The following is a 12,451-nucleotide window of genomic DNA, read 5'->3' as shown; positions in this document are numbered from 1 at the left end:
ATAAGGGCATTGAAATGACAGGTAGAGAGGGCAAGGAGGAAGAGAAAGGCCTCAGCTGCAGTATACTTTTAAATCATACTACTTTAAATAGTCCCCTACTGCCTTCACAGAGCTACAATTCCCAGAGTTCCCTGGCATGAGGGATTGACTGTTGAACCACTGTGAAAATTATAGCTCTGGGAGTGGAATAGGGATCTCCTAACATCTCCTTACCAAAAAGGTCCGTATAGTTAAAGCCATGGTTTTCCCAGTAGTGATGTATGGAAGTGAGAGCTGGACCATAAAGAAGGCTGATCGCCAAAGAATTGATGCTTTTGAATTATAGTGCTGGAGGAGACTCTTGAGAGTCCCATGGACTGCAAGAAGATCAAACCATTTCCATTCTGAAGGAAATCAGCCCTGAGTGCTCACTGGAAGGACAGATCCTGAAGCTGAGGCTCCAATACTTTGGCCACCTCATGAGAAGACTCGACTCCCTGGAAAAGACCCTGATGCTGGGAAAGATGGAGGTTACAAGGAGAAGGGGGCGACAGAGGACGAGATGGTTGGACAGTGTTCTCGAAGCTACGAACATGAGTCTGACCAAACTGCGGGAGGCAGTGGAAGACAGGAGTGCCTGGCGTGCTCTGGTCCAGGGGGTCACAAAGAGGCGGACACGACTAAACGACTAAACAACAACAACAACAACAACAACAACAACAACAACAACAACATCTCTCAGCAGCCTCTCCAAACTACAGAATTCTTTGAAGCCAAATTATCAATAATTTGCACTTTTCAAAACAATATGTAAACTGAAACACAGCTATCTCTTACAATTCGCCCTTATCCAAATTATTCTGTGCAGTTCATCAGTCAAACGGTGTTTACAAAAATCCATATATTAGAGGAAAATGTGCGTAAAAATTAAGCTGTTACTGAAAGTAACAAACAACATGCATTATACAGGTGGAAACTGCTTGTAAAAAGTGTGCATTAGTCAAAACTTCATGTAAAATGTTTTTATTAGGAGAAATCTGCACTAAAGTGCTGATGAATATTCATGTTTGTTTGCTTTTTTAAAAAATTGCAGATAGCTGCAAAACATCGGAACTGAAGACGTAAATAATGAGAAACTGAGAGAAACGAAACTGACAGATCCTTCCACCCCTAGTTTCACATAAAGCAAAGCCTGGAACAACCTCAGTCCCACTCATTCCCATTAAAAAGTAGGCATCATTAATTGGTTCAGATGATTATAACCACAAACTGTAAGAGAAATGGAAGAGATGAATTATAACAACAAGTAGAACAACATTTTGTTTTGGGGGGGGGGCAGGACCCCCAGCTAAATTGTGTGGTACAAAACTATTGGGATGAAACAAGGCATCTCTTAATTCAATTATTTCCCTGCTACAGTCTGTGACCTCTGTAGCACTATAACAAGCCCAATCTTTGTTTTCAGTGAGATAAGTAGGAAAATAGTGCCAAGATGGGCGAGGATAAAAGATTAACAAGAGATGGGGAGGATGGGATGAGATGGGGAGGCAGGTGTGTGCCTGGCTTGGCAAGGAATCTCATTATCCAATCGCAGCCATGGCTGGTTTGGGGCAACGTTGTTGTAGCCAAGGCCCTAAAAATGTTATTAAATTTGTGTAAAGTACTTCTCCATATGTAATTGCTTCTGGGCAACATATTGCGATGGGGATGCTGGTGTGTTCTGTGAAGCGGGGGCCCTCCTTGCCTTTTGTACAGATTCCCAGCCAAATAGGCTTCCTTAATAGGTCACAGAGGGCTGGCTGATAATCCTGGAGCTGAGAACACAGGTAAGAACCTTACCTGCCAGTTACAGAACAGTGTTGCAGTCGCAAGTTGCCCAGTGGAAAAGAGAGCAGCTGGGTTGTTGGAAATGGATGGCCTTGGGGAGCAGGGAGGGCAGATTGTGGCTTGTGGGGGGCAGGTGCTGCTGCTTTGAAGACTAGCGCAAGCTATCTGAGTCTATGCTTTCTCCCTCCTGCTTAAGGTTGTATAGTTCTAAATAGACCTTTCCCAAACCCTGTAAGGGGCTGAGATTCAGCAGCTTTGAGAACGAAAATAGTCTTCCAAGCGACCGGCCGTTGAAATCAATCTGTGGGGTTTTTCCTTTTCCTTTTTTGAAAAGGGAAATAATTACTCATTTTAAAAGGAGGCCCTTCCCACCCCACAGTGACTCAGCTCTTTTAATAAGCTCCATTGACCTTCAATTAAGGTCCAGACATGTAAAAGTTGTCTAACTTTAATAGTCTTTAGGGGGGGAAATGAGTTGTCATGTAGTCGCTTGATTATGAAAATGTCGAGGGTATTTGCTTTAATAAAAAAAAATCACACTGGCTGCTTTAGAGAGATAATGAAATAGTTGTGGCAGGGTGGGGGAGAGGTTAAAGGGAAACCTAATACAGTTGTGCTGTGAGTGTGGGTGTGTGCACGTGCGTGTGCACGTGTACATGGGGGTCCTAAACGTACCGCCCCACTGTTCCTAACTTCTATGCTTTATTGCACCCTTCCCCAGATAGCTGTCAAGTGTCCCTTATTTGGCGGGACAGTCCCTTATCCTAGCGCCACGTCCCACTGCTGTCCCTTATTGATGATGTCCTTTAAATAAGCTACTGAAGGTAATGGGGCCCTTTCTATGTCCAGTTGTCCTTTGTCAACAACAAATTGTTGCTGTTTTTGTGTGTTGAATATATGCTATATGGTAATTTATGGACCTAATAGGTATCTAAAGCCATTTGCACACAACAAAATATGTATTTTATCAAAGTAATTGTTGATCCCTTATTTTGGCTGCTGATCCCTTATTTTCGAGGCTGCTGGTCCCTTGTTTTCAAATCTGTAAGTTGACAGCTATGTTTATAGGTGGTCTCTGACACAGACAACATCTGTGGACTACAACGCCTATCATCCCTGACCATTGGACGTCCTGACTGGAGCTGATGGGAGTTGTAGGTCATAGCATGAGACTCTTCATCTTGGGGTGGTTGGGTTCAAGCCCCACACTGGACAAAATAAATTCTTGCATTGCACTGGATATGAATTAGAGGATCCTTATGGTCCCTTCCAATTCTGCACATCTATGATTATATAATTCATGCCTAGGGACATTGCTCATAACATATTAACATCTGGAGAGCACTAGGTGGAAGGTTGCTTTATTGTATCTCTGACTCATGTCCTTGCTTACCTCTAAAATATTGAGAATCCCTAAGCCCACCCTTTCCTAACTTCATAATCCTCCCTTTTGAGATGTGACCCAGGTTCTCCTCCATTCATCTGACTGGTGGGGCTCGACCAGTCCCTCCTGAGAACCAGAATCTGGTGTTGGGGTTTGAGTGTGGCTGTGGAAGGAGGATTCAAAGGATGGGTCTTAGTTAGGAGGGGAGCAGCTTTGTTTTGGCAGGAGATGATACTTCCTATCCGCGGAAGTAGGGGCAAGGAGTTGCACAATAAGGCATTCTCTTCCTCTCCTCCTTCATGCACCCTAAAATTGGTGTGGGGTGAGAGGAGAAGCCCCAGAACACAGCACAGGTAAAAGAGAAGGGGGATCATTACATATGGCAAGCTGAATGCACAATCCCATGTGACCAGTTGTTGCTGAGACAATGTGGAACCTGACCAGGTTTTCAGTGGCTAAGAGACTTGGTCATTTGGCCATAGATTGACAGAAAGAGTTAATTAGACAATTTCTCTCTGACTTTTGTTGTTGTTGGGGGTGGGGAGAGGAAACCATGACCTTTTTTGGAGGGTACTTTCCCCCAAAGCCCCTGAGAAAAGATAGAATTTGCTTCTCTTTCTTTAGACAGCTGTTCTAATTGCAAGGATTTCTTCTGAACATAAATTAATCATTGGGGCTTTTGTTGCTGTACAGCCAAAAAATAAATAAATGTACCTCTTAATAGCATCTTTCAAAAAAAAGTAAGGAGGAGGAGAGGGGTGGAAGATTTTAATCCCCCCCTTGCACCCCAAGTAACACGCTGAATAAAGAACAATGCTACATCAGAACCTCTTGTAGTACACGACGTACATGACAATTAGCAATGTATCACAGAGCAATAGTCACGGTGATTAACAAGTGCCTTTTCTGTCTTCGCTGACATGGAGAGCATCTACAAGAACTCTGGGAAATGTCCTTTTGTTCCAAGGAGTCATCTATGCATATGGGTTTAGAAATGAAGAGCACCATCCACTCCTCTGTTCACACACACGAAGGGCAGGTGCCTCCATCTGCAAGGAGATGGAGACCTGGTGTGCAGGCCCTTTGTGCCCACAGGGAGTTATACCCCCAATAATCACTCCGGTATGGACCTGGAGGAGACATCATTGAGAAGTTCATGTGCTCCAGGGGACATGGTAAAAGGTAAAGGGACCCACTCATCATTAGGTCCAGTCGTGGCCAACTCTGGGGTTGCGCGCTCATCTCACTCTATAGGCCGAGGGAGCCGGCATACAGCTTCCAGGTCATGTGGCCAGCATGACTAAGCCGCTTCTGGTGAACCAGAGCAGCACACGGAAACACCATTTACCTTCCCGCTGGAGTGGTACCTATTTATCTACTTGCACTTTGCCGTGCTTTCGAACTGCTAGGTTGGCAGGAGCTGGGACAGAGAAATGGGAGCTCACCCCATCACGGGGATTCGAACCGCCGACCTTCTGATCAGCAAGTCCTAGGCTCTGTGGTTTAACCCACAGCGCCACCCGTGTCCCTAGGGAACGTGGTAGGCCCATCTAAAAAAGATAAGGGTGTGGGGATATGGCGGTGTGATCTAAACCACTGAGCCCCTTGGGTTTGCTGATCAGAAGGTTGGCAGTTTGAATCCCCGCAACGGGGTGAGCTCCCGTTGCTCTGTCCCAGCTCCTGCCAACCTAGCAGTTCGAAAGCACACCAGTGCAAGTAGATAAATAGGTATTGCTGTGGCAGGAAGGTAAACGGTGTTTCCTTGCGCTCTGGTTTCTGTCATGCTGTCCTGTTGCACCAGAAGTGGTTTAGTCATGCTGCCACATGACCCAGAAAGCTGTCTGTGGACAAATGCAGCTCCCTCAGCCTGGAAGCGAGATGAGCGCCACAACCCCTTAGTCGCCTTTGACTAGCCTTAACTGTCCAGGGGTCCTTTACCTTTACCTTCACCTCTGTACTGTTCAGGCACCCAGTCGCATGAGTCCCAGCTGAGCCAGGTTTTGGCCGCCCTTGCAGTTGGAATCTGAGCTCGGATGGGCACATAGGATCCAACTCCAAGGGGCTGAGGTCCCTTCACCCTCCCATAAAATATTTGAGGGAGCTGGCATGCCCGCCAACATTTTGTGAGAAAAATTCAGGGCACCCTGGACCATCCCTCATCTCCGGTGCTAACCCCCTCTCTGCCTTCCTCGCCCACCCACATTGCCATTCAAATTGTGTTTGTATGTGTGTGTGTCTTGTGATTGATTATGTGGGGTGAGGCTTGCCCCCCCCCATATATTTTTAAGTTGGCACCCCTGGAACCCTTTATTCTTCCCATTTTCCACCATGTGAACCTAGTGAGATCTAATCTGAATGCTCCAAAACAGTCCTCATGAGCCATCTTTGTACAGTGTTAACTCAGTTCTCGAACGAAATCCGTTCCAGAAGCCCGTTCAGCTTCCAAAACGGTCGAAAACCGAGATGCAGCTTCCCATTGGTTGCAAGAGCTTCTTGCACTCAGCGGAACACATTCGGATTCCGAAAAATGTTCAAAAATGGAAGCATTTACTTCTGGGTTTTCGGTGTTCGAAAGCCGAAACATACGAGAACGGAGGCATTCGGGAACCGAGGTTCCGCTGTATTTCTATATAAATAATTTAGAAACATTTACCACTTCGGAACCTAAGCTTTATTGCCTTTTACTAACCAGCTTCATATAACCAACATTCTTAAGTCTAAGTAAAGCAAGGAGGAGTTAATGTCATAGAATAAGCTAGGTCACTCTCCCTCACCTTGGGAAGAAGGTACTAAAACCTACTGCTGTACCTCATTCTACCTGTTCCAAGCTCAGGTAACATGAATCTAAGAAGCATCTCTTGAATTCCTATACCAATAATATAGGAACTTTCACTACTGTAACTAAGCCAAGTTTTACTACCTGTGCAACCTTTTCTTAATGCTGTATGGAAAAGCACATGAATTGAATTGAAGGGTTTGTAAGTAAACCATTTTAAACTTACCAAATGTGTAGTCTCTTTCTGTGCTAAGGGAAGAGGGAAACTTTGGAAGCAACTTAGAAGGGGATATTTTAACTGTCTAGCAGCCTATTTTTCCACACTTTATTTTTCTGCATATTTTATGATTTTAAATCTCTGCTGGGGCTCTCTCACCAAAAGAGTGCTTGCCCCAAACCTGGATCTGAGGCATCAAAGGAACCCTCCTTTAATTTACTTATTTTTCCTTTAAACAAAAACAAAAAACAACACAAATTGATGCTCCAACAATAGCACTGATTTTCATAGTACAGGATTATACCCTCAATATCCAGAAGCAACAACGATTTGCAGCCTCGCCTTAGCCAAGAGAAGCAGCCAGGCTAAGCCTGTGTTGTTGTGACATAATGATAGCCTATAAAGCAATGCTTAGAAGCAATAACCGTATCTTTTCTTCTGTCACTGTATCTCCGAATTCAGTTTCCTGAGCAGCTTACCTCATTACAGTCAGGGCAGCTCTAAGCAGAGATAAACTAACCGAAGATAAAGCTGATGTAGTTTTGCCGACTCAAAAATATCTAGTGGAAATAAAAATGCTAAATTTAGGATATGCCTCCACCAGCAATTTTCAGATAGGCTGTTCTAGTACCGTGCTAGCCGTGTGCAATGGTTCTACGTATGACATGTTACTACTAGTATTATTGTTTCAATCTATCTGTTGCTTACTGCATAAGGAGTCCTCAAGCAAATTTCATAATGCACAGAGCATAATGCTAGACTGTTGACTGGGAGTGGCCACCGAGACCATATATAACACTGGTCCTGAAAGACCTACATTGGCTCCCAGTATGTTTCCGAGCACAATTCAAAGTGTTGGTGCTGACTTTTAAAGCCCTAAACGGCCTCGGTCCAGTATATCTGAAGGAGCGTCTCCACCCCCATCGTTCAGCCCGGACGCTGAGGTCCAGCGCCGAGGGCCTTCTGTAGGTTCCCTCACTGCGAGATGTGAGGTTTCAGGAAATCAGGCAGAAGGCCTTCTCGGTAGTGGTGCCCACCCTGTGGAACGCCCTCCCATCAGATGTCAAGGGAATAAACATCTGACTTTCAGCAGACATCTGACACCATCTGTTTAGGGAAGTTTTTAATGTTTGATGTTTTAGCGTGTTTTTAATATTCTGTTGGAAGCTGCCCAGAGTGGCTGGGGAAACCCAGCCAGGCGGGTGGGGAATAATAATAATAATAATAATAATAATAATAATAATAATAATAAATAATTTTATAAAATCAGAAAAAATGATAAAATCCATGGGTAAAACCTATAAAACATACCCAACTAAACAGCAGTGTAAACATGCCACCAGCAAACAATAAAATCATAGAATTGTAAAGTTAGGAGATGCACCAAGGGAGATCTAGTCCAACTTTCTGCAATGCAGGAATTACAGGTAAAGAATCTGTGACAGATGACCACCCAACCTCTGTTTAAAAACCTCTGATGAAGGAGAGACTACCACTTTCCAAGGCGATCCATTCCACTGTAGAACAGTACAGGGCTACCTCTGAAGGTGACCCGGAAACTACAACTAATCCAGAATGCAGCAGTTAGACTGGTGACTGGGGACGGTCGCCAAGACCACATAACATCTGTCTTGAAAGACCTACATTGGCTCCCAGTATGTTTCCGAGCACATTTCAAAGTGTTGGTGTTGACCTTTAAAACCCTAAATGGCCTTGGCCCAGTATACCTGAAGTAGCGTCTCCACCCCCATCGTTCTGCCCAGACGCTGAGGTCCAGTGCCAAAGGCCTTCTGGCGGTTCCATCACTGTGAGAAGCCAAGTTACAGGGAACCAGGAGGAGGGCCTTCTGGGTGGTGGCACCCACCCTGTGAAACGCCCTCCCACCAGATGTCAAAGAGAAAAACAACTACCTGACATTCCGAAGAAATCTGAAGGCAGCCCTGTTCAGGGAAGTTTTTAATATGTGAAATTTTAGTGTATCTTTCATCTTTGTTGGAAGCCGCCCAGAGTGGCTGGGGAAACCCAGCCAGATGGGTGGGGTACAAATAAATTATTATTATTATTATTATTATTATTATTATTATTATTATTATTATTATTATATACTTACCACCAGAAAGTTCTTCCTAATGTTTAGCTGGAATCTCCTTTCTTGTAACTTGAATCCATTTGTGTGGGTCATACTCTCCAGAGCAGCAGAAAATAAGCTTGCTTTATCTTCCATGTGACAGCCCTTCAGATATTTGAAGGTGGCTATCATGTGACCTCTCAGTCTCTTCTCCAGGTTAAACATATTCAGCTCCTTCAACCGTTCCTCACAATACTTGGATTCCAGAGCTTTTATCAACTTGTTTGTCCTCCTCTGCACCTGTTCCAGCTTGTTGACATCCTTTTCTGTCAAATACCTGGGAGAAGATAAGTTTTTTACCTGACAGTGCAAGGATGCTAATGCTGGTGCCTGGCAGACCTTACTGGGAAGGTAGGAAACCCCCAGTTTAAAATCTCCCATAAAACCTGAGAGGCTGTGTTGTAAAAGTAACTTAGAGGCGTTCTCTGGGCATCACCAGAACAGACACAGCTCCCTATGAAAGAAACTGTTCATTTTATATTAAAAGCGCAACTGAGTTCAGAACCTCCAGGCATCTTAAGAACAGAAGCACCATCACCACCACCATCTCAAAGGCAAGTTTTCCCACACTGCTCCTGGAGGCATCTTCTCCAAAAATGATCTCCCTACTCAGCCCAATTTTTGAATTATGGTGCTGGAGGAGACTCTTGAGAGTCCCATGGACTACAAGAAGTTCAAACCTATCCATTCTGAAGGAAATCAGCCCTGAGTGCTCACTGGAAGGACAGATCATGAAGCTGAGGCTCCAGTACTTTGGCCACCTCATGAGAAGAGAAGACTCCCTGGAAAAGACCCTGATGCTGGGAAAGATGGAGGGCACAAGGAGAAGGGGACGACAGAGGACGAGATGGTTGGACAGTGTTCTCGAAGCTACCAGCATGAGTTTGACTAAACTGCGGGAGGCAGTGGAAGGCAGAAGTGCCTGGCGTGCTCTGGTCCATGGGGTCACAAAGAGTCGGACACAACTAAGCGACTAAACAACAACACTCGGCCCAATGCTGTTTCCATGCTCTTTATCATAGACTTGCCCTAGGTCACCCTACAGGTTTCATGGGTGAACCAGGGCTTTGAAGCCACATCTTCTCTGTCCACATCCTCTTTCAAGAGTTCTTCAACTTATGCAGAATGAAAACTCTTAAGAATTCTCATTTATTACAGCTAGGGTATCTCATGCGTAGTCCTCTGGATTTTGCTGGACATCAGCTCCCAGCGGTCCTTTCCATCAACAATGCCAGCTGAGGCTGATGGGAGTTGGACGCCACCAATGACTGGAGGGTCAGCCACCTTCCATAACCACCATTTCCAGAGAAAATGCTTTGATTGAAAAATGAACAAAACTACTGAGGATTTTCCACTTTGCAGCCTTTCTGTTCACTCCAAATGTATCGTGCCTCTGTCATATTAAATTCTACAGAGTGCAATTATCGGTCTGTGAGCTGTCTCTCTTCCACTGAGAATGGACCCAGTTGATATTAGTTGGGTACAATCAGTTCATGACTGTCTGAGCAGAGATGAAGGGTAATGCCAGTGGATAGGAGATTCGTCAACATCAGGGGATGAATTGCCTCTGTGTGTGTGTGTGTGAAAGAGAGACCACAGATCTAACACCCCAGATAAAACTCATATATCACTTCACATCACTTCTCACAATGTGAGCCTAGTTTCCTTTTCTAGCTGCCAATCATCAAATGCACTGTAATCTACCAGAGAGACCGAGTGATGCATGCATGTTAAACCAGCACGCAAGTCATCATGAGAGGCTGAGAGAGAATTCTGTATGTAGACAGAATCCATAATAACTTCTGAGTCCAGAGGAAATAAAATGTTCTAGTTTGAATTCTGGGTCAATATCTAGTACAGACATCAAGCTGAAAAGGAGCTGCAATATCTGTATGTTGGGCTGAATGGAGAATGTGCACAAATTATTATTATTATGTATTGAATTTATATACCGCCCTATACCCGGTGGTCTCAGGGCAGTTCACAGAATAAAATCAAAATATAAAACCACAAAATACATAATTAAAATAAAATCAACAACCCAATAATGCTCCCCCAATACCAGCTATTGTGTACGTTATGGGGAACATGCACAAATGAACATCTTAAGCAGGATTTTTCATACTGAATGGTCAATGTGCTTAATCTCCAAGTGATACTGAAGAATGTGAGAATTTCACACACTGGTAAATGTACATAGTATCTCTTCAAGGGAATATTTTTCAAGGGAACCATATGCTTAGTGACCTAGTGAAGGGTGAGATACTCTATTTATGCCACCAGATTGTGCACAGTTGACAGCATCATTTGGAGTCTATGCACATTGATCAGGCAGTACACAACCCCCCTGTTTATTCTCTTTATTTGGGAATGGGAAGAAACAGGATTTACTTGTCCTTGACCGTATGTATGGACTGATGCATATTATATGTAAATGTGTATGTATATATATATATGGACTTTAAGTGGCCATTCTGCATGGACTGTTGTCTATCATATGAGGAAGCATGTCAGGGTTTAAAATAAATTCAGATTAAAAAAAATGTTGGTGAAAAACATGAATGATAAGTCGAAAAATATGTTAGAAAAAATGTCTGGTTTGCAAATATGTAAAAAAGTTAGATATTTGAGAATCTTGCTGACAGTAAGAAATCTGAACTTATATGTTAAACTGTGGAATGAGATCAAGAAAGAGTTGGAGATTTGGGAGAGAATGAAGGTCTCCCTGCTTGACAGAATCTCAGCTATTATAATGAATCTATTGCTCAGGATGCTGTTTTTATTCCAATCAAGTCCAGCTGAAAATAATTTAGGCTGCTTCAAAGAATGGAAGAAGGATATTTCTAAATTTATCTCACAGGGGGGGGGGGGAGCCAAGAATCAAACATAAAATTATGATAGACATAAAAGAAAAAGGTTGCTTTGCGCTGTCAGACCTGCAAATGTATTATGAGGCAGCCTGTTTGTGTTGGTTAAAAGAATGGATTACATTGGATAATGCAGATATCCTGGACTTAGAAGGTCATGACTTAAAATTTGGCTGGCATGCATGTCTTTGGTATGGGAAGGTGAAAATTTATAAAAGTTTTATGAACTGCATTCTTAGGAAGAATCTGTATAGAGTTTGGGAGAAATATAAAAATCTTCTGGAAGGGAAGAAGGCTATTTCTATTAAGAGAGTTAATATGGATAGACAGTGGGCAACCTACAGGGAATTGCTGTACTTTACAGGGTGGAGTGGGGGGGACTCAAACTGAGATCAATGGAAAATGTAAGGAGCCATGTTCCGGACTGGTTACAATACCATCATTTACATGAAATGTTTAAATTAGATAGGGGGGAAATGGTTTTCTGGATCAAAGCTCATAATTCAAAAAAGAACTTTTACAAAACAAAGAGAAACTTTTGTCTAAAATGTATAATTTGTTATTAGAGTGGGAAACAAAAGACAAGCTTGTTAAAGCCTCAATAACACACTGGGCAATAGAAATAGGTCACAATATAGATTTTAACCTCTGGGAAAAACTCTAGAAAAGTGACTTGAAGTTCACAGCATGTTATTCTTTGATGGAGAACTACTTGAATATGATTTACTGATGGTACTTAACTGAGTGGACTTGCTAAGATGTATAAGACTGAATCAGTTAAGTGCTGGAGATGCAAAGAGGTAGAGGGAACGTTCTTTCATATGTGGTGGACTTGTAAAAGGGTATAAGAGATTTGTGTAGGGTTTACTCCTTAGCGTCTTCTTTCCCTGAAGATGTCCCACAAGATTTTTCCTCCAGGTTTACTCCCGAAGCCACAGTAACAACAGCATGAATTGGATTTAGAGTTGTGTGAGCAGATGTCCACTTTTGGAAAGGGGTGGTTTCTCCTTCCTTCCTGTACCGACTGAATATCCACTCTGGAGGACACGGAAGACATGCCAGAATAACTTAGGAGGGGCCAATGAGGATGCTTGAAGATTTTACTTGGTTCAGATTGTTAAGTAAACTGACCTGACTTGCACTTCCCTGACCAATGCTCAGCTTGGAAAGCAGCTCTCATTCAGTTTTCACCCTTCTCTGAATTTTTCAATGCTTTAGAACAGGGGTGGCCAACTCCCGAGAGACTGTGATCTACTTTCAGAATTAAAATCTG

At 43.3% G+C, this 12,451-nt stretch overlaps 1 protein-coding gene and 1 long non-coding RNA gene across 3 annotated transcripts in view; one reads left to right on the top strand and one right to left on the bottom strand.

Moving 5' to 3' along the window:
• CPLX1 (complexin 1) overlaps positions 1-12,451 on the top strand; it is a 149,310-nt gene that overhangs the window by 78,038 nt on the left and 58,821 nt on the right. The gene's annotated exons all lie outside the window — the stretch shown is intronic.
• Positions 1-12,451, bottom strand: part of LOC144325946 (uncharacterized) — a 351,581-nt gene that overhangs the window by 314,429 nt on the left and 24,701 nt on the right. The window lies entirely within an intron of this gene.

The sequence above is a fragment of the Podarcis muralis genome, chromosome 17 (assembly GCF_964188315.1).
Source record: "Podarcis muralis chromosome 17, rPodMur119.hap1.1, whole genome shotgun sequence".
NCBI lineage: Eukaryota > Metazoa > Chordata > Lepidosauria > Squamata > Lacertidae > Podarcis > Podarcis muralis.
This window is presented reverse-complemented; position numbering and strand designations above follow the sequence as displayed.